The sequence below is a fragment of the Phallusia mammillata genome, chromosome 1 (genome assembly GCF_965637545.1).
Source record: "Phallusia mammillata chromosome 1, kaPhaMamm4.hap1.1, whole genome shotgun sequence".
In the NCBI taxonomy this organism is placed as follows: domain Eukaryota; kingdom Metazoa; phylum Chordata; class Ascidiacea; order Phlebobranchia; family Ascidiidae; genus Phallusia; species Phallusia mammillata.
The window spans coordinates 33,846,742-33,869,637 of record NC_137252.1 but is presented as its reverse complement, the minus strand read 5'-3'; the positions used below and the strand labels follow the sequence as shown (position 1 = coordinate 33,869,637).

The 22,896-nt window shown below is 38.4% G+C and overlaps 1 protein-coding gene across 3 annotated transcripts in view; it reads right to left on the bottom strand.

Annotated features, from left to right (window-relative positions):
- The window catches only part of LOC145214400 (uncharacterized), a 55,500-nt gene extending 32,645 nt beyond the window's left edge, over positions 1 to 22,855 (bottom strand). For all 3 annotated transcript variants that reach the window (XM_080082914.1, XM_080082921.1, XM_080082930.1), the window contains exon 1: positions 22,792 to 22,855. The gene's annotated coding sequence lies outside the window, so the exon portion shown is untranslated. The remainder of the gene's footprint in view (positions 1 to 22,791) is intronic.
- Between the last annotated feature and the right edge of the window lie 41 nt (positions 22,856 to 22,896).

The following is a 22,896-nucleotide window of genomic DNA, read 5'->3' as shown; positions in this document are numbered from 1 at the left end:
TAGTAAAGATAGCGGCGCGTTTTATTTAAAATCGCGACGTTCTCGGTTTTCAGAAGCTTTGCGTGACGACGTTAAGTATTACTTTACACAAGACACCCTGACGCCTGAACCATTTAATCATCAGATATTTTGTTAACTTGGTAAAGTGACTAAATAAAATTCCAGAACGACTAGTAACGATGTGAGAATACCTTTTTTCAGAACTATAACATTCAGTAAACTGTGATTAATTCCAGTGTTATCAAATTTATTAAACTAGATGGACAACAACAAAAACCAAATAGTATTTATCGAATGGTATTTTATGATGCATTCTTTTCGTTACTAAGTAATACAATGCCCCACCAGATTGGTAACCATAAACAGCACTGAGGTTGAGCTGGGATTCGAACTCATTACCTGCTGCTTTTCAACTGACCGCATTGTTTTGGGGTTAAAGTTAGGGTCGGAGTACATAGTGATCTATCTACAATGTTTAAATATACAATATATGGATGCAGTCCAATGAAGCAATTGCTGTAAACTACAGTAAACCTTATCCGGACCCGTTTGGACCAAAGGATTGTCCGAAATGGGCGAAGATCCGGATTACCCGTTGTCGATTAGTTTAAGCCTTACCACATTATAAGTCATTTGCACCTCAAGTTTTGTACGAATTAGGCGAAGATCCGAGTTAATCGAGGTTTACTGTACAGCAAATTAAACATAAAAGCACTGTATACAAGGATTTGTTAGCTATATCTGCAAAACCTACTTGGTGATACCAAACGAATTCTATTCTGTTGGTCAGGAATAAGTCTCACAATATGTGTGTGTCCCTGTGCACGTAAAGTGAAACCACTAAATAATACGAGATTATGAATCCTTAAAGGAAAACCCGCACAAAACAAAAACAACAATAAAAAGTTGCCAAATATTTTGCTTTCGCTCCGTCCTCCCTTTGGTGACGAAAGTTGAGCGCTATTGTTGTTTCCCGGAAAACACGGTTTGGTTTTCATGACTGGACAGAAAATAAAGCCTTGAAAACGGGAGAAAGCAATGAAGGCATGGGGCAGAGTCAATAAGAGTTTATTAGCTGTCCTTCCAGCGCCTTTGAGGCTGTGTTTGTTTGGTCAAGAACCTCTTTCTCAGTGCAATAATCCTTTTATGAGCAAAATTTACGACCCTGAGTTGCTGCAGGGAGTTAAACACAGTCTCTAGTGGCTGATGAAAAGTTTTTAGGTTTGAAATCACCCGCTTTAAATTTGACTCATTTCACGCGAAAATCTCATGATTCGTGTGATGGAGGGTGTTGGTGACAAAAAAGGGTATTATGTGGATCCTTACCACAGCACTTTACCAACGTGACGTTTCCAATAAGGACCAATAACTTGAGAAAATAGGTTGGTTGTAAAACAGCCCATAAAACCATTTAAACCGAGAAACACTTAAAGGCAAAAAGCTAAAAAAATCTTTTCAAACGACTTACAACTAAATTTTAACAACATGAACAGGAAAATTTGTTGTGTTCACAATATGGCAAAATATTTAATTAATCTGTTCGTGAAGAAATCCTGTATGGTTTCGACCAAATATTTTTGGATGTTTGCGACGATTGATTTAGACCTAAAAAAATTTTTTTACACTAACATTTCAAATTGAGTTCGTGTAATTTTCCAATCACTGCTAAATCACAATTAATCAGTTTTTGAAGACATTCTACTGGAGTCTAGTCATATATTTGCTGTGATTAATTTGGAATAAAATTTCCAACATTTTCTAAACTATCATTCCATCTTTAGCTAGTTGCTGTTTTTGAAATCACAGTGCAAATCCAATCAACACAAATTTTCGTTGCGGTTACAATAATGGGCGTAAAATTGCCATTGAACCTTTTTGACCTTTACCGCGCAACGCTCGACAAGCGATCAACATTCGGTGGTGAAGACGCGTGTGGTGGGAGAGGTCGAAGTCAGGGCAGGTCTGGTATTTGTGGAATGTGACCGGGCTCTCGAATTCGACTTAATCGAGATAACACGGTTTCGAAGTGAGGTCCCTGAACAAATGTTTTCGTGCAAAGAAGCACCAAGCACACAACGACGATCAGAGTAAATTGGTTTTTAGTCACCGCAGCGATCTTTGGCATGCTATTTTCGATGTAAAACCAATTTACCCGAAATCTCGCTACTTGGAAAACACGGCAGCGTGGTTTAAAGCGCCTGACCAAAACTAAGACATAAAAATGATCGGGATTTCTACTCGGAAGGTCGTGGGTTCGAAACCCGTTAAAACATGAACTTCCTGATGGAAACTGTTGGACTAAGGTCTGCATAAGCGACGACACAAGCGTTTGTTGAAACGTCTGCATCAGGTCAAAACTGAATGTCTTAGCTTTTGATTTTATTAAAATCAGTTATTTTAGCATTTAGCCGCCAAGCACCATTTATTGTTTGTATTTCGATCATAATACGCCAGACCAATTTCAAGGCGTTAAGGCACAGACTAGAAAAATCTAGCCTGCGGTAGGATTCGAACCCACTACAGGAAGACTATCAGTCTACCAACTGAGCAACATAGGCTCAGTGGAGAAACCGCCGAAAGTCGAATGGCAAGCATCGTTGCCTGCTTCGTATGCAGTATTTCGTAACTACGTTTTGTGTGAAAAACGTAAGTTTTTGCGAGATTTCTAGTTTGAAACGACTAAACGACAACGAACCATTTTAGGCGGCGTTTTTCAAACCAACTCTTTGGCACAATTGCGATGATATATTGATGACTAACATAGCTTGTTGGTGGCTTCGAAGTCTACTGATGTGGCTCACTACTGATTGTTTTGGCGATATTTTGGGATTGCTCTGTCAGTGTAGACTGTAGACGTCTTGCTCGATTTTTACGACACACGCGTTACTCATTCACCCACCGACGTTTTTAATGGTGCTTCAGTTCCAAGGAATATCTCAATAATTATGATTTATTTTACCGTATATCATACAGACGACGTTCATGTCATGTAATATATATGTTTCTAACGTGTGTGATTTCAAATCTATTTAAAAGATAAGCGTGTCTAAGCCTTTGTCAGAAACCCACTTAAATTTTATATTAACAAGACCAAGACTGCTGGTTTGCCATTTAACGGGTAATAATCATTACGTGGGGTTGTAAAGACCCTTTTCGGTTATTTAACCCTGTTGAAAGCTGGAAGTGAATCATTTTACCGTACAGTGTTTGCTCTCAGGTTTAGAACGACGTGTAAAGGTGGAATTGGATTTCACACAGTTTATTCACTGATTTCACCCCGAAGGATTAAATCTAATGGGCTTTATTAACATTAGCAAGCATTTATATTAAATGCGTCATAAAAGGCACTGACAATGCATTTGAATCGTTTGGTTTCTTTATACATTAACCAGTCATTCGATTGGTGCGTGAATTTCACACTCACTAAAAAATATAATGCACCTGGTTGCAAAGTTTGTAACTTTACATCAATTTGACGCCATCTTGTTTTTTAACTTTGCGTTGTAAGTAAAAATGATGAACAGTTTTCCAAAAGCCCACAACAGTTGGTGAATTCGCCTTGGCGTAAAAGTGGGCGCAGATTCGACTTTCTTTCTGCCTGTGGTAGAGCGTTGAACGACGGGAAACTACGCAAAAACGACGATAACATACCTGCGGTCAAGGGGCGCCATTACCGCGGGCTAATGAACCCCTAATCGCCGCGCACAAGTGCTTTTTATCCAGATCCTAAAGAGCACTCCACTGAATGCCAAACAAACACTGAACAAGTGTGGTGGGTCGTGTTTCTAAGAGCAGAGATTTGTATCTGTCAAATACACAATAATGGACTCTGTTTCTGAGCCTTTAAAACATCTCAAACTCTGGCAGGGGGTAAGCAATGCTGGATAATAAAGAGTTTTGGGTGTTGTGCTGTTTGCAAAGGAATTCTTTGTTGAATTTCAGGAAGGGGAAACATATTTGCTGAAGGAATTTTCAGACTATGGGTTCGCAAAGTTTGGTTGCTTCAAACTTTGGCAAACGTAAATCGTCAAATTATATGTAAAATGCAAAGAATTTGCACAAATCTCTAAAAATATATTCGATTTCGAAGCCATTAGGATTTGATACGCAGGTAAAACCTAGTTGTGATCACAGCACAAATGATGTTCAGTGTGACGTCAGCAACAGACCCAAATCAAGACGTTTCATGTCCAAACCTAACCTGACCCACTTTCGATCGAAACCTGTCAAAACGACAATGTTGGTCCAAGTTCAAATGCATCAGCTGACACTTGTCAATTTACGCTATGACATCACTGTGACGCCATCCAATGTTTTGAGGAGGGTTCACGCTCTGTCGGTGATGCTTAACGCGTTGGCGTGTCCTAACGCGACTTAAACGTGTGAGTGTTTGGGACTGCGGTTTGCGCCTGATGTATTTAGTGTTTTGAGAAGTGATTTTAAATTATTTAGATCGACAACATTGGGTTTACAGGTCGTGCGTCGTGTTTGCGTGAAATGCGATTTAAGAAATGAGGAATTAGGAGTTTTAACCCTAAACAACAAAAATCCCAAAATTAAAGATTGTTCCCACAACGAGTGACGGAAAGGGAAGCAAGATAAGGTCACTGTGCCACAATTCATGAAGTCATTATAAAACTTTCGGCTTTATGGGGTTTCCATGGTTTACCTCAAAACAGTGAACTGATTGGAATAGTTAAAATTCGTGATAAGTTAATTTGTTGACACACGACGACCCGTATTGTTCTGTGTTACTGAACAGGTGACAACACAACCGATGTCACAATTACGTCAAAAGCCATCGTCATCATACACAGGTGACTCAGGAAAATATAATTGCGGCTAAAATTAACTAGGAGTGGAAAAATTTGTCACTTTAAGGGTATGACGACAACGTTAGGACTTGTTCCTAGTAAAATACTATTTATGTCACATTAATAACTTTTGACGTTTCTAATTTAATTGCACAAAAAACGCGGTGTTGGGGGTTTTATTTTTAATTTTTTGTATTGTTAAATTTGTGGATATTTTGAGATGAGAAAAAAATTAAATGATTGCATTCGTGCCGCTTGATAAACGTTTGTGTAAAAGTTTTCTCAAGTACAGCGTTCATCAATCGTAATTAGAGTTTCCCAAACGTTTTGTAGCTTAAATTGTGCGCTACTTTACACTCCGCGCACATGATCGCAAAGATCACCTATGCCTTAAGCGTTACAAATTTCCCATTTTTTCCCAAAAGCAACGGTTCTAGATAAATTCATTACTAAAGTTTAATTTTTAATCAAAATATAAAATTTTGTTTGAAAAAACACCTTATTACCATTTCTGAATAAATCAATCATTTAAGTACATGTATGATTGAATACAAAATATTCACTTTAGAAAAAATATATTTGATGATAACAAAAAGGGGAAATGATTTGATGCGTTTATTGTTAGATTAAATGATTAACTTTGGTTTAACAAACTACTATTTTATTGATGACAAAAACAGACACAATTTTCTACTTTGTTTCTAAGTAAAGAATAAATTAGCATACATAGCATACAATAAAACGTTTCAAGTTTTAAAGTTTCTACGTTGATCTGTATTGAGAAACAACGCTGCTAACAAGCTATGCCTCGGTCATCACGGTTGGTGTATATTTTTAGACACAACTACTGCAACGTTCGTTATTGCAACGTGAAAAGTGGAAAAACTCTCGAAGCTACGTCTTTGCGTTGATTCGTATTGAGAAAAAACGGCAGACTTCCAACACAAAGGTTATCACGAGGCTTAACAGGTGGCGTCTATTTTGGGACATAAACGCACGGCAAAGTAAGATACGTGAAAAGTAAAAAACGTTGCAAGTTAATTTTCACGTTAATTTGTATTGAGAAAAAAACAGCAAGCTTCTCACCTAAAAGGTCATTACAAGGCCTAACAGGAGGTGTCTACTTTTAAAACGCAAATGCAACGTGGAATAAGATTTATCATCCGAAAGTTATTAATTACGTGGTTATGTGACGTTTTTACGCACGCCGCACCCTTTAGCCCACGCACGCCATTCTCCAATGCCTCCAGGGGGTTGGGTATTTATTTTTGTCACAGCGGCAGCGAAAACAAAAGGAAAAAGGTGTCAGCGGTTGTCTTACGGTTCCGCAAGAATCTCACGTCAAACATACTCGTGTCCGCACGCGCAGAAAACCGTTGGAGTTATTTTTAGAAACCCAAACGGCAACTTTCGCAAGACCAGTGCTTAAGTGTGTAGGACATGAGCAAAATAAATGTGATTCATTTGTTGGTTTTGCTTAAGAAGTCGCGGCTAGACAAAGCACTTATAAAAGCGCGAATGGTGGCTGTAATTTATTGTCTACGGTTTAGTCGGCAAACAATTGAGACAAAAGTGGTTTTTATTTCAAAGTAATTTGCTTTCACAGAAAATGATTTTTATGATTTGTCTGCCAATGTAGGTGTTAAATTACATCATATTTCCAACACGTCATCTCAGACGCACAAGTCCAAAGTAAAACCAACAGAAATTTTACTTTGAATCAAGTGGAAAGTTCAAATCGTACACTCCGAAGGTTCACGGTTCCAATCCCGTCTAGACCATTTCAGCGTAAATTTAGAGGAAGTACTTTTTTAACTCCATGGGTTGACTGAAATTCAATCCCAGTAAAATCAATACACCATAAACATTATTTCACTAAGCTACAATGCAATCTAATTCCGGCCGTCCATAATAAAAAGTAGGAGATCAAACATATAAGTCCCATTTCCTAGAGTAAGACCAAGTTGAAAAAGAAGTGTCGAGCTGGGCAATTTTGAGTGCTTATCAGAAAAACATTTACCGGTAAGGTTAATAAGGTTCATATTATGCCTGGCATCAATAGTTTGCATGAATGGAAAACATACGTTGAAAGCCAGATTGGGCCTTTGGGCATTGAAGCACACAGCTGCACAAAACAGCTTCGGTACTTGAACAAAACATTTCCCCAACAAGCAGATTTAATGCAACTTTGCAGCATGAAAAGCCACACACGAGTTTACACAGTGCAAGTCCAGGTGCAGTTTCACAGAGCATTCAAATTAACACCGGGACACATTGAGCGGCAATCGGAAGCAATATACATGAAAAGCGCGCGCACAGCTTGACAAGAAAAAGTCTTTGGAAAGACCGCAAATAGAAACAGATGGGAATCAAAATAGTGAAAGTAACATCGGACTTGTTGAAATGCTTGTGCGAAGCTAGTTAACGAACGAGCTACATGCAATGAACTATGTAAAGGTTATTCGGAAAATTCAGCAAACATTTATTGGTTTTTGAAAAAAAAAGTTTTCTTTAGAAATTAATTGCAACACAATGACCACAAGTTATGGTAAACCGACGAAAGATAATTTGGATGCGATTGACTACACAAAGCTTGCTGATAGTCAAACATTTGAACTGCTAAGGTCAACTTGGTTTATGCGCAGATTTTTTGAAGCAACCAACATTCTACCTGGCTCCTGACCAATATAGGCAACGTTGGCAGGGAGCAGTACACAGCTGTGGGAACGATGCCATAAAAACACTTGTTTTGCAACTGTTTTCAACTTTATGACGCGCATAACGAAAAGATTACGTCACAGGCACAAGAAATTACGAAATGCCTTGAAAATTGTGAACCCTTCAAAACCGGTGATGATTGTACACAATTTGTTTTGATGCATGTTCGCTTGCAGCAGACGCCATGGCGCGATTGTGAGGCGTCATAAAAGATGATTGACCGGTTTGACGTGGCTCGCGTGGCCAATGTCCCTTCCGCTGCATCAATGAGCAATCAGCAAAAAAAGCGGCACTTGGAATTGCTGATGATTAAACGTACGCCATTTTATCGATGAGATCATGGACCAATGGCTGTTAAAATGTGTGGAAAAATATGGATCTTTTTGTGAGGTGTTTTTCATACCCCTTATTGGGATGCTAAAATTGTTTTGCGTTTAGACATTTAATGCACGCTTTTAAAAAAAAAGACTCTTGCGCAATCTTTGTCAATGACGTCACCAGGAGATTATTTTCTATGGTGCATCTATTCTGTGCCAACTTGTGCATAAACAAATAAGACAACTACCCAATTCGCACAAGCCGGTGTGGTCGTCGACCTATCCAACGGTCTTATATGTCAGATAGCCTAGATATCAAATAAATAACTGTGCAAATTTTTTTTAACGTTTTGTTAGAAGGAAATATTTTGTGTACAAATCGTGTGTTTGGGGGAGGTTAGCTGCGTTCTGGTGATGCGAGGATAACAACAGGTGGAAATCAAAGGAAATTGTGCAACATAACCTGCAACATATTCCTTCTTTCATTTTTCTCTTTGCATAGGTCGATACCCAGTTTATTGTATGAAATAGTTAATGCATATTTGCAAGTCTGCAAAATATTTTATTTATATGATGCGTGACATATTTTCCTTGCTTGTTCCTGGCATTTTTTTGCTTACAATTGTTCAGAAAACACGCTTCATATCCTTGTACGGACATACGCCAAAGTTCAGTTTCGGTTTTGCAACTTTCGTCCGTTTACCGCCAAATAAATCACAAAACAACACCAGGATCAGGAAACCAGATGCGGTTGCAAAAAAACATCCGATTGAGCTGAAGACTTCGCGTGCAAATAATTCCGAAGCTTTTTGGCGCCGAAACTCACTTCCGATCGCGCTGAGCATGAATCATGATCGGAAATATGAAAATAGCAAAACCAGCGCCTCCAGACGAATTTGGAAGCTCACCCGGTGTTGCTACCAACTATATTTGGCCTTATCTCGCCGGTAAAGCATAAACATGGAAATTTTGGAGGCCGTGGAGGTCGTAACAAGGTCAACCGGTCAAATTGTTGGCAAAACATGGAACGATGCAGCTTTGCAGAAAGCGTTACGCATCAGTGATCGCCTGATTTTTGTTTTTCAGAAGCAAACCACTGTTGTAAGTCGGGTCGGGCTGTTCAGGTCGGGTTCGGGCTTAAGATTGAATATAACGTGCTTGGTTCGGGCCTCACTTCAAACTCGGTAGCAAATGTGTGCTAATTTCACTTTTAAAAGTTTTGTGAAAAATTCAGGCTCGCGAACGACTAAAGCGTTCACTTTTTGATCCAAAATATCACTAAAGCTTTTTTTTATTGGCAAGTTCCGCAAACACAGCACACATTTATGACCCATGCATGTACCCTAAAGCAGGGGTCTCAAACACGCGGGCCGCGGGCCACATGCGGCTCTCCAAGGGTTTTTGTGCGGTCCAGTACGAAGGAACTTTTAAATGTGTTTTAGTCGGGCGGAATACCCTGTCAAACTAGTGAGTTTACATGATATAATCATTCTCTGATAGCAGTATTTGCAACGTTTAATTGGCATGATCGAAATTGTCCATCTTGAGAATCAGCAATTGCAATTGTTGCGTCATTTTTTTATTGTTGCGTCACTGTAAGCCATTGTTTCCACACAACAGAGTTGGCTCTTTCACTTTGCTACACTGTATATTTGTTTGATATTTATTACAATATTGTTTGTTTAATAAAGACAACGAGATTAATAAACATTTCCCTTTTTAATGGCGCAATATGTCTGTTGTCATGTTACACTGTAACAAATGTTTCGATAGTGTGGCCCTCGACTTACTTAAAAGTTTGTTTTTGGGCCCTCAAAGCAGTTTGAGTTTGAGACCCCTGCCCTAAAGGTCTCAATTTTTATGCATAACGTAAGATCTTTGTTTCGTTACGGTTTTTCTGACTTTAGCAACAACAATCACCCAGCGGCGGCCAGTTTCACAGGATGTCCAATTTCGGATGCTGCACGTTTTCAGAGAAACAAAAATAAAACTCCTATGACGACACGTATAGATAGTATTGTGACGTAGTACTTCCTTACGTAAAAATAGAAACAGAGACATGAATACAAATTGTTGCTCGGTAAACAATAACAAATACTTCCTGGTGACTTAATAACTTCCGCGCTAACTTAGAAATATTGCAAGTATTTGTAGAACAGCAACCGAAACCCGTGACCAAATGACCGGGTTTTAACGCTTTCCTTTCTACACCATTTTTATCTTTTAGGATTTTCAGGCTTAAATACAATAGGGAAATAATCTAACGCGATTGGAACCGTTCTTTAACATCTTTCATCATTTTGTTTGTACTCCAGACATTGGCAGCTGCAGATATATAATGAGAACACCGTTTTTCAGTTGGGGACCTATGTGGGGCCAAACTGAAGCTGCTTTTTTCAGGGACCACTAGTGTAGGCCCGCTGCTAGTGAAACCCACCAATAAACAATTGCAAAACATCCATCTAAACTTTAACATCTTTAAGTTTTAAAAACATAGTGTTAAGTGAGCTTATGTCTTTTGTGTTGTGACGCATACTTTTTTCTTCGCAATGCACAGTATTCTACATTTTTTGGGTGAGCTTCCCTGCATGGAAATGAGAGCAAAACTAACATTTGTAAAAACAGTTTCTAAAGAAACAGCAAAACAGGAATTTTGACAAAAAGATAATCGTGTTACAAATCAGTACACGATTCACTGAGGTAAAAATGTCATAAAATCCTGATGGATTAGTGTGGTATTTGGAACTCTGAAATTTGAGCTCTAGACCAGAGGTTTTAACGTCACACATGGAAACGATTATGGACAAATCGTGGCCTAGCGACAAGTTCCAATACGCAGAAATCCGAGCAGGTCATCAGACGCTGAAAGTGATACTTTCAAACAATACAAAACGCGTGACAAACTTTTTCAGGGCATTTCCATATCGTGGAAAATCTCACATCGAACTGACAAGCTATAGGAGTTCTATTTTACAGAGAGTCGCCATAAAAACAACAGTAATTAGATTCTATCGTGCCAAAGACTACAAACATTCAATTCGAGTCATACCTTTACGTGTTTAGGTGATTCGCGTGTATCCGATCTCGGAGTCGCGTTACCCCCATTGTGACATCACACGGATACTGTGACGTAATAAGGACCAAGTCGTGTTCAACCTGCCGGTACTTTTAGTAGGTTGAATTTTCGGGATGTTGTACATGATTATGGAAGTGTTTGTGTCGTGAATTGAAAAATACCGAGGAAGCACTAATTGACGTCATTAATAAATATGTGGAAAAGGGAGTTTCCCGAGGAGGATTTGCTTCGAAACTAAATCATAGTTTGAAAATATTTTGAAAAAACATTAGGGGGAAACACCATGCAGTTTTCGCTATGGCGGGGAAATTATTTCCTCTAAGATTGCTTCCTTTGATGTGGTAATTATTGTTTAATTTTCAGACCTGACGTAGTTCGGGTTTTCTTTCCTGGGCTAATTCTGAGGGAGGTTGTCTACCCAATAAAAAAACGACTTAAGTATGTTTAGCTAATCTGTGAATTTAGAACCCTGCAAGCGGACAATGTTTTTAAAAATGCGATTTCTGCAATTTTGAAAGCTCACGCTTAAAACAAATAACGAAAATGTCCAAAATTCCCCATTAGACGTTTGGTCAAGAGAGAAAATCTCCATCTAACACCAAATATTTAACAAAACGGAAACAATTAAGTCAGTTGTTACGTTTCTGTTACGTGCACAAGATTGAAGAAAGTCGTATCATGGGTAGTTATCTTCACACGTATTGACACCGTGCCAGGTCGTTACCGTTTGACTCATCGTCGTTTCGTGTCGAAAACTTTCGAATTTCGATCCGCAAAACATAAAATCGCGCCACTTTTTAACTTCCACATGTCTGGTAAACAACATCATTACCATGTCAGGAAGTTTAATTAGTGAGCCCTCCATGGCTCCTACCCCCACTCGTGACGTCAGAATACGTCATAAGAGGAACACAAGTAAGAAACATGACGTACAGGAGGGAGTTTTATCTAAAGATGACGATTTTTGCTGATGACTCGAATTTGAAGCACTTTGTTTTAACTTTCTCCCCCTGCTGAAAACTTGGCTACTCGATTCAGTGGAATAATGGAAAACAACAATTATGTATGGAGATTTTCAGACTTGTTTTTAAGAATAAGTGTTACGCTAGTATGGTGCAACACTGTAGGAAACCAAAGGTCTTTTTTGAAAGTGCTTCAAATGTGCTGAAATTGTATTTTATCAATGTAAAAAATACTTAAATATGAATACTTTATGTTCTGTGGTGACACATCAATAATGTCAAGATCAAAATAACCCTTTCCTTTACCTCAACGCAAAATACCGATTATTTTTTGTTGCAATTGCCTAAAATTAAACAGTCTTGCAAGAACACGAGGTGGTTGAATGATATAAAGACAAAAAAAAACGTCAAGAAACGTATTCGCATGGACTCAATGAAATCTATTTAAATGAATTTTTAACATTTTGCAAAAAAATTCCTTAAGTTGGTCCTTCTGAAACAAAGGAAGTAATTCTACTGTTGTAGGTTACTAAGAAATTAACAGTTTCATATCCGCATGACCAAGCGAAACCCGGAAATGCTGAGTCATGTTTCTCACGCCTTTGAAGAAAAGCATGTGGTTTGCATCAGTTGAAAGAATTGCACCAGGAAGAATCGGTAATGGCAACACTTCGGAAATTTCCATCAGCGAGAAAAGTCTAATTCTAGCAACCCTGGTCACGAGTTATGCCATTGTTTGCAAACAGTGGTTACTATTTCTCTTTAATCCTAAAGTTTAACAGCCTGAAGGCCCGGTAAAGAACACACGTGGAGCACATGACATTCAAACGTAAAATAGTGTTGCACTAATTAAAAGTAACTTTTTTGACACTGGCATTACCATTTATGACACTAATGTAGCACAGACAATAAGTTTCATATAGGGCTACCTTCGTACTTAAAGAAAAACAGCAAAAAACCTTTAGCAAAAGACGCAAAACAATAAGATTAATATCGTCAAGGGCTATACCAGGAGTGGGCAACCTGCGGCCCTTTACTAAAGCTTGTGCGGCCCGCAGAGACGCGTGGATTTCAAAAGTACTGGCAAACAAGTCCAATTATTACATATTTTTGAGCTGATTAATGCGATTGAAGTACGAATTATGCTTGTAGTTAAGCATATTTGGTAAGAAACAAAGAAAAATCACTTTGTGTGATGCACATGTGCGGCCCTCGATCTAATTTTGACAATTATAATTGGCCATACAGTAACAAAGGTTGCCCACCCCTGGGCTATACCTATAAGCATACATACTTGTTTTTTACGGGTTTGTAGCATTACACCACTAAGCACAAGAATATAAGTAAATAATACGCTATGGGCATTCCTTGCATACATTCACAATTGGACTTTGCAAAACTGATTTTCGTTCCATCGCTTAATATTACAGACGATGTTGTTGTCTTTAATGAATAGTGGTTCTTAATATGGCTTTGACAAAATTCTTAGAGTTGGACAAAACTGCACTGAAGTTTTAAAGAAAATACTTTTAAGTAATGCTGAAGTTTTAGATGGAATAACTTGTGAGTGAGGATGGTTGGTACGAAGACAAATGATGCAACGTGTAGAATCAATTCCGTGGCGCCATTACAGCCGGAGTATTTGGAAAGGCATTAAAACTTGCATTTAAGAAGACAGGAGAGTAGCGATTCGTCTTGATTATCTGGTGAAGGAGAAAGTCAAGCCAACCTTGCCACAAACGTGAATGTCCACTTGAATGCGATTAACCATAAACTTTCCACAATCCCACAGACCATTTTAAGTAAATCGAATCCGCCTTTATAACTTTTGATAGATTGCACCAACTGGCGGTTGACGTCATCAAGTCATGACGTCATGTGTTTGAAGGCTTCGCAAAAAGTCGGTGCAATGTGGACAAAACTTTCCTGTAAGGCAAGACTCATCTGCGTCAACAGGACGCTACTGTTTGACCGGATAGAAGTCTTTACGCGCTACCGCCCCTCCCCCCCCATTATGACGTCAAAGGGGGGGTGCCCTCCAATTCTTCACCGAGACATACTCGCAAATAGGGGGAGTATAAAATATCTCCGCTATTTCGGTGTCAAGTTTCACTAGAAATACACACAAGTGCCTCTATGACGTCACACTCCATGTTGGTATTTTCGAATAAAAATTCTCGCGGTCTGTTGTGGAACGCGCGCGATGCCGCCGCAAAACAGAATCTATTCCCAGGCTCAAGAATGTCGATGGCGATTGTGACGTCATAACTTCGCATTGTCGAGTTCGCGCGCAAGTGTCCGTCGATGACGTAGCGGGGAACGAGAAAACGCGATTTCCGTATTCGGGCAGCGATCTATTACACGTGTGGAAACCTGAACTCGAATCTGTTTCAAACAGTTTTCAACCGGGGCTGACAAGCAGGTGTAGTGTTTATTCAACTTAAAATCAAACGGAAAAAAGTTTGGAATCTTTTTGCGTCTTTTGCAATTCTCGGAGCTTTCTTTCATTAAACCATACTTTATTTACTGTATTATTTATATTGTACAATTTAGAATATTTCAAAAAGAACCTCTTGCAAATACAGTGCAACATTGCATCCAACCACGCTGTAGACCCGAAGATAGACGTTAAAGGGTAAAGGCACTCTATCGTTTTGAACATGGCACGGCGTTTTGATGTACTTGCAACAACAACTAAAGTTTGTATCAGATAAACAAAAGCATCCAGTAAATGTTTGTACACAAGCGGTCGCTTTGTATGCAGGGCTGTGCTCAAGAACCAATGTCATTCAAAATTGGTGAAACTCTTTAACATCTGAACAGGAAAAATTACTTTTGTCAGGAGCTACGATCGCGGTTTTGATATTTTTACGATAAACACCAGGAATAAAGGATAGTTGTATAGCCGACGTCTAGCCGCTGATATCTCAGTAGTGCTGTTCTGTCTTCCGCTGTATCTTCACAATGAGTCATGCTTTCATAGAAATCGTAGGCGCACTGATCGGGTTTCAAGCGCAGTTGCAGAGATTTGCGATATTGTCAGGATCAACTACATAACGAGTCAACACCTTCTAAGCTACAAATCCCGATACCAAATGCTCCTATATATGTTCATCTTTGTGTGAAAAACAAAAACAAATCTTTTTCGAACAGCCTCGTATTTAACACCCACAATCCGACCTTACTACAATCCACTTAGTTAAAGTAGCAAACAAGCCAAAGAATGCGGAACCACACTTGGTAGAAAACAAATACACCGCAGAGTCAAACAAGGAGTCAAGCTGAAGTCGACTTGCTGCTTGGTTTTCAAAGCCTTATTTGTGTGAAGAAAAAAAATCAACTCTTAAGACATTTGTTATGTGGAGTTTTTGTTTTGCAAAAGAAAGAAAACAATTATTGGCAAAAAACGTCAAACAAAACAAAAAAAGCCTTAAATATCAGCAAACAAACTAAAACGAATTTATCTGCTTGTCGTTGACATAAGGGCATACCGGACAAGAGTTCCGACGTGGCATTCTTTCGACAACGGCTGGAGATAACCATCAAATTATTTATTTATGAGTTGTAAGAGGATGGACCCCAGCTGAGACAAGATTCCCGGGAACTTCCATCAATTATATTTGTTATGTTGAACGCATTCCACATGGAGTGCTATATCACTCCAAAAAAGGATCGGGTTTTAGACTTGGCCAGAAGGTTGAAAAAAAAACACAACTTTTGAAAAAATAGGTTACGAGTTCAAATCCCACTGCGGGCTAATTTATTTATTTAGATATTCGAGGTGTTGTGTCTGTTTAAATTATTTTCTCCGTGTTTGCTGTTATAGGTTATTTATTCTCATGTTTTCGATGATAAAAGGGAATGGGTGAAAGGGAATTTTAAATCATAAAAGTCGGGAGTTAAAACTAAGAAAACTAACAAGTTACGCTATTCACTGTATTGCTAAAAAATTGTATTTTTGTTGAACCGTCACGGAAATTGAGCTAACCTGGTTAACGTTGACAGTCTATCTCAATAAAACAATTTCAAAGCGAGTTTAAACGGCAAAAAAGCGTGACAAGTGATTGATGGAACTTGCCAAAAGATCAAACTTTTTCTTGTCACCATCAATCATCACTTGTTATGTAAATACATCACGTATAAAGTGGGAACACACTCCACGAAGCAATATATACATTGAGTCATCAGGCTCCCAGATACTTGACCTCTTGCTGACGCTGTTTCAATGCCTTCCCACGACTTCAAGATCGAACATCCCCCCGCAACTTGCGTCCACGTTCAGTGAAAAGAATTTTTAATTTCCAACCTTCAAGTTTTCATGTTCAAGTTTGAGCTGATCCAGAGCATGTTTTGCGACAACAGAAGGAAATATGTTTAAAGATGGTGGGAATTGGTTTAAGGTTGTATAGCAGGAATTTGTATTGAATCACCAACGTTAGAATACGAATACATGTATATGTATAAATGTTAATTAAGTTTTGCGATTATCAGCCTAGCCAACCCGGTTAACAACTAACACACTTGTGGGTTACCAAATGCACCAAAGACAACTCATAACTCTCATTATTATCGTAATCGAATTTAAACTGATCCAGAACGTTTTCGCGATTAAAATGAGACAAGAAATAAGAGTAGAAGTGGTAGAAAGTTACAAACAAAAACAACGTTCTACTTTCTTGATTATTCAGCAAACCGGGAAATAACTGCGCAATGTTAAAACCCATCGCAAACACGTGGAAATTTAAGAAGATTTACGACTCGTGGACTTTGGACCCGAGTAAGGGTTTGAAGTCACGTGACAGATGTGGCAATGTTCCGACGCCATCTGTCGGGGAATTTCCGAAATTTCAACTTTGCAAGACATTTAATCAGATCGCGTCTGGCCCCGAACACCACAGACTGACATGTGCGATGGGACAAAGGGAAAACCGTAACTGGATTCTGTGGTTAAGTGTAACCGCCAGTACAGATGTTGGTCATATTGGGACGAAACCTCTTAATGCGGTAAAACGAAAATGTCCCATTCGAAAATGGATTGTTCCTGTAATTGTTAAAAAATGGAAAAACAACGAAAATTCACAACGATTGTCCTTTTCACAACGAAAAGGACAATCGCCAATTACATTACAATACTTGTCAGTCAACATTTGGCTTGTTCATGTAGAACTTTCTTGTGGGATCGAATCGTTTCAGAAACTCCCTACTTTAAATGATGAACTACAGGTGGAATATTTGAAAAGTTCTTATGCTATCGAAATGGAATATACCTCTTCGAACTGAAATAGACCCAACCCTCTCCGTTAACAATTGCGGTCATTGGTTGAAAAGAAAAATAACCTACAATAAATAGACGAACAATATTAATATGAATTTGCCCAATATTGAAACAGCCGTCAAGAACCCGTCAGACGTTATATTACAATCTGACTTCACTGAGAAAATATGTCGCTCTGGGAAAAATACAGAAATCGCAGTGTATGTTATCAATCGATCATCATTCTTGTGTGAACCTTTCGACCGCGTGAACAGACAGTTTTGACACACCAACGAAACCCCTACCCTAAAAGGTAACGGCTTGGAGACATATATCAGACGGCACCACTTAACCAGTGGCGCATACAATAGAGTCGTTTGTGATAACGCAAAATTCCTTTTTCTACCTCCTACGCTTTATATCTCGAGCTTATACGCGTGTCTTACGCTACGATTGAGGAATGTCAAAGTTTTGTAAATCAATCAAATCTTACTCATGCAGAAAATTTCGTAAAAAAAATCACATACGTTGTTGTTATGTTATTAAGAGGGTGGTATGACGTCATGAATGGGTGTGTATGAGGGCGGTGGCTGCAGGTGTTGCCTTTTGGATTCGATTAAAATTGATTTTAGGGGAGTTACAGGCTAAAAGGTGTAACCCTCGCACGCGTGCGGTGAGCTGTTGTTTTCCACATGTGTGGAATACCTTGGGTCTGGAAACTTTCCCTATTATGGAGAGAAACTTTCCAAATCACTTTCTGAACGACAGATCCTTTCCATCAGGGATTGTTCCCCTATTTTTATAGGGAAAATAGCAGGAAACTTATAAATTCTCGTAGCACACACAATTTTCAAATTTTCAATATTGTGTACGCTATTGAGCTGCCGTTGTGTCGTAAAACGAAAAACAATACCAGTAAACATGGAACAACTTTACGAGTATATTCAAGTATCACTAATGATGCATTTGCCGAAACGTTTGAGCAATAAAGCATGTCGCTTTTATATTTATTTGGGCCGTTATTTTCATCATTAAATACCAGTAAACTTATTGAACCCATACGTACTTCGGTGAGGGCTACATGATGTATGTAATAGTAATAGCTGGATTTGAGGGCAGTACACATTTGAAAGGCTATTTTCTCCCAATTAGTTTGATAAACCCATTAAAATTTGCATTTAGTAATTGATTTGCGTATATTTAACAAATAAGTGAGACCGATTCACTGTTTTCGATAGTCACCCTAAAATGGAAGCCTTAAAATCGAGCGGGGTGACACAATAAAACTAATTTTGGTTGCCAGCAAATTTTGTTCACTTTCCATTTAAGGTCACCTACACACTAAAATATTATGTAAAACACGTAATGTTAGAAACTATTTTTGATCGTGATACTTGCCAGTTACTGCGTGGTCTTGTTTTCAAAGATTTAAATACTTTGGGAATGTGTCAAATTCTTGACTGCGTCTTTGCACAAATTGGGGTGAAAATAACAAACATGTTACGAAGTTCAAATGTGAATAAACCTCAATATGGTATAAGCGAAAATAATTGGAGCGTTTATGACATGATAAGAGCTTGCGCGGGTCACTGAAAAACACGCCTGAACTTCACCGCATTGGAAAAAAATAAAAAATTCTCCTGTGCTGCGTCGGAAGAAAGACTTAACCTTTTCCAAAACAAATATGGGCAACCGTTTCACAACTAAACTCTTGAAAACAAGGGTAAAACAGGAACATTAGTTTTGGTGAACCTATTGTTTATCTTACCAAGTGATGCATGACGTGTTTACGTGCTTTGTTGATTTTAGCTAGACAACTTTGGATGTTCTGACCCTGCCGATTGTATATCACTCATTGAGTGGGACATTCTCCTACTCTCTTCAGAACAGGTGTGAAAGAAAAGTTATGTCGGGTTTTTACGCTTTATTAATAATGGTTAAACTTCTGTTGTTTCGAGGTTGATTTTTGACACGTTTGTTTCTTGGAAATGTTAGTTTTGCGTTCTACTGAACAAATATGGCAATGAACCGACTTAACACATTTTCTCGCACAAAAATGTCCAAAAAATTCCAAAAAATAACATATATAAAAAAAATTGTTCTAGGAGAAAATGACCAAACCCGCGTTTTAAATTCAAAACAAAACGTTTTTCGTATGGTTCATCAAGTTTAGCACGTGATTTCAGGATATATACATCATGGCATTTGACTAAGGAGAAAAAAACTCAAGGGGAAAATTCACCAATTATTCTTGAATACTTTTTTTAAATCTACAGTTTTCCTACTGTTGTTGTTGACTACCTAAATCCACACATTAAAAAACAACTTTTTACGTCGGGAAAACGATTCACGTGAAATTTCCTGCAGCAGTGCGCAACTTAAAACGTCAAACAAACCGCTAAAACGTATTGTGGTATATTGGTTACGTGCAAAGGGATGTTACACGAAGTTGAAAAGTGCACCAATACAGCTGTTTCATAATCATGTGTTATGTAAATGTTTCTAGCAAATTTTGTTCATAAAAATCCGAAGAATTCATGAGCAATTGGGATCTGCGTCACGTTGCTCTGTACCTATTCTATTCTTCTTTTACCCAGATATCAACTAACATAAGTTTATGGGTGCCATTGTGTCAGTGGGTGCAGACTCCAATTGGCAGAACTCATACGTTCACATTTTCTCAGAGGTCCGATGTAACAAGCGTTTAATTGCTGCTTTCCTTAAGTTTCGATTTTTTTTATGTAAGCGGACCATTTTATTTGAAACCTCCATGAATCGGTGCTCAATGTTTATCCCTAACCATTTTAATACAATGTGACACAAACAGTTTAAAGTCAGTTCCGTTAGAGCCAAAAAAGTACATGCAGTACTTTCTGTTACGTGTGACATACAATTTCTTATCAACGTTACGTGCAAAACTCTTATCCACAATTTTTTAAAGTGCATAGCACGCGACGGCCAATATAGATGAGCTAGAATGACAAAAACGTGCCAGACGAAAGAGTTTCGGATTGACCAAACACGGAAAAATGATATTAAGTATCGCGAATTTCGTGACAAATCCTGAGGGGCCATGGTAAGGGCGAAAACTGTGACCTTCGCTATAAGGTAACAAACACACATAAGTGTCCACCTGAAAAGTGGGCAACATGTTGTTTTTACCAATAGCGGCAAAACAAACAGAAATCTTCGACAGGCGTCAGTCATTTCGCGGTGAGACAACATAAGATTTTGACAGGAGTTTGTATAAGATGAATCACACTAAAGTGATGGATCAAGTTTCAGACAATCGATGTTCAAGGAAAATGTGAAGCTTAGTTTTCTTTGCAAATAAACATAAAGTGTGTACACCCAACATATTGGCGGCCTGAAGCTTGTACAACCTTGTTTTTTAACCTTTTTAGGTCATAGAATGCTTTTGCGTTAACTTAACTGTTAGGGGAATAAAAATATACAGTGATTAAAACAGTAGACCTACATTTGGGAAAAATAGTTTTGAATTTCGTGATGCTATTGCGGACTCACAAAAACCTTTCACAAAATCATGTGAGTTCATGAAACTCGTGACAATACAAATAAACCGCAAGTCAACTCTATAGAGGCAAGCTTCAAGCTAAGAAATTTCGCGTTAAATCATCTTAAATCAGTGGTTCTCAAACTTTTTTGACCGCGACCCAAATCTGAGTTTTATGAACATGTCACGACCCAAGCTTCAAATATCAAAAAATGTAACAATTTCGAGACCACGTCGCCGCCGCAAAGGAGTCTGCCCATGTCAAAATGACTGCAGGTTTAACGAGTTCGATTCGACATTCTACATAACACAACACACATTGTGGCTTTGCAGCACCATGATCATTGATAGAAGTGAACCCCAAATCTAAAAATGTTTCCTTGTACGAATACTTACTCATCCTCAAACGCTAACTGTTACATCTCCACGTTCAGTTTCGTATGATTAACTTCTATTCCCCGTGCTATGACGTAACAATTGCCACAGTAAAATTGGAAGGCTATTGTCAGTATGTTGCAATGATTAGTTCATTTTTCTGTACAACGTGGTCGAGTGAGGGGACTTTACTACTACTGCATTAAGTAAATTCGTTTGTGTTTACTTAATGCAGTAATTGTTCGTTTGGGCAGAATTGAATCACCATAGCGCGACCCACTTTTTGACCCTGCGCGACCCATGTTTGGGTCGCGACCCATACTTTGAGAACCACTGTCTTAAATAGACAAAACTAATCAAATCCAGCAAGAATCTATAAAGTGATGACGCCACACTTATAAAACCGCTGTAGCGAATTCAAGAGTCAGAAATATTTGTGATATGATTGTATGAAATTGCAAGGGTATATCTAGATTGAGAAACACAAATGCTTGGAATCACTTCAAAGAAAGGCACCTGCATGTACACCTGGGGCAACTGGATGATAGATTTAGTGAACACACACGTGGTAGACATAACATACTAGTCATAGTGTACACAAACTAACAGGAGAAACGAACTGCAAGAAGGAAAAGTTGTATTTTAATCAGGTAGGGTTACGAATTTCGAAATTTTTGTGTTGCACAACCTTTTGGAGACGGGTTTGAAAGATGTATTGTAATTAATCAACTTAGATTGAGCCGCCGGGTATATATGGCACACTTTGAACACCTTTCAGCCCACGCAAACGGTTTTAATGTAAAACCAAAGAGAAACCTTCAACCACAGTTTTAAATAAAATATCCTTTGCTGTCCTCGCGATTGTATATAACTTAATCAATGTTTAGACGCGTCTTCATCAGGGTAATGGCACACTGCCCAACACAATCGTTCTTAAAACACGGAACAGGGTGATACCACAAAGAAAACTGGCACAAACACAGCGATAAAATTGTACTTTCGAGGTGTCAAAGGACAGCTGGTTCGTAGAATTATTGCAAAATTCCCCGAAAATCCAATTGACACAGCTTAGAATGACATCACCATAGAAAACAGGCCATTTGTTTCGTAATTACGTCACCCATGGTGAACATAAGGAACTACCCAGTAGGGGGCACCAATTTCAAAAGCCTTATTCAAAAATTTCCCAACGCCTTTCTTCCCATTAACATCAACATTACACAACCAATATGACCACCCACATTTTTACCGAGCTTATCAAAATACCGGACTGGTTAATCAGAAATTACATCATCAGCACTGTACTAAGTCGATGTTACACCCAATTTTTAATGTCAACTGTACTTTTTGTAGTCGTTAGTGTCCACAGTAATGCAACATACCTCACCAGGCGTAGGCTAATCTGTTGGTAGTTACTTTTGTGTACGTCAAAAAACTGGAAATTCGTGAAAAATCTACGAAACTTTAGCACGGTTTGATGCTTTGAATAAACCAAATTCACATTTTTAAGAAAGATAACGATTTATCAATTTCAGATTAAAATGGTGCTATTTGGTGACGCTGTAAAACTGTGCTTTCGACATTGTGCTTTGTACCCGCCTAATTTCTGTGAAAGATCGTCTCGAATACACAACATAAACCTGAAAAAAAACGAACCTTAAGACAGAAGAATCACTCGTTTAAAGTCCAAGGAGATGTCAATTTATGCTGACTGCACTAAATCGAATTTTTGATTTAAAACGTACAGAAAAAAACTCTAACCTTAAAAATGCTCTGCTTGACAAAAATGGTTCGTTCATTTCGTGTGTGCAGAAATCTTTTCATTCCTTAACAAAATACAAACTTTATAAATCCCTCCTTTGCCAT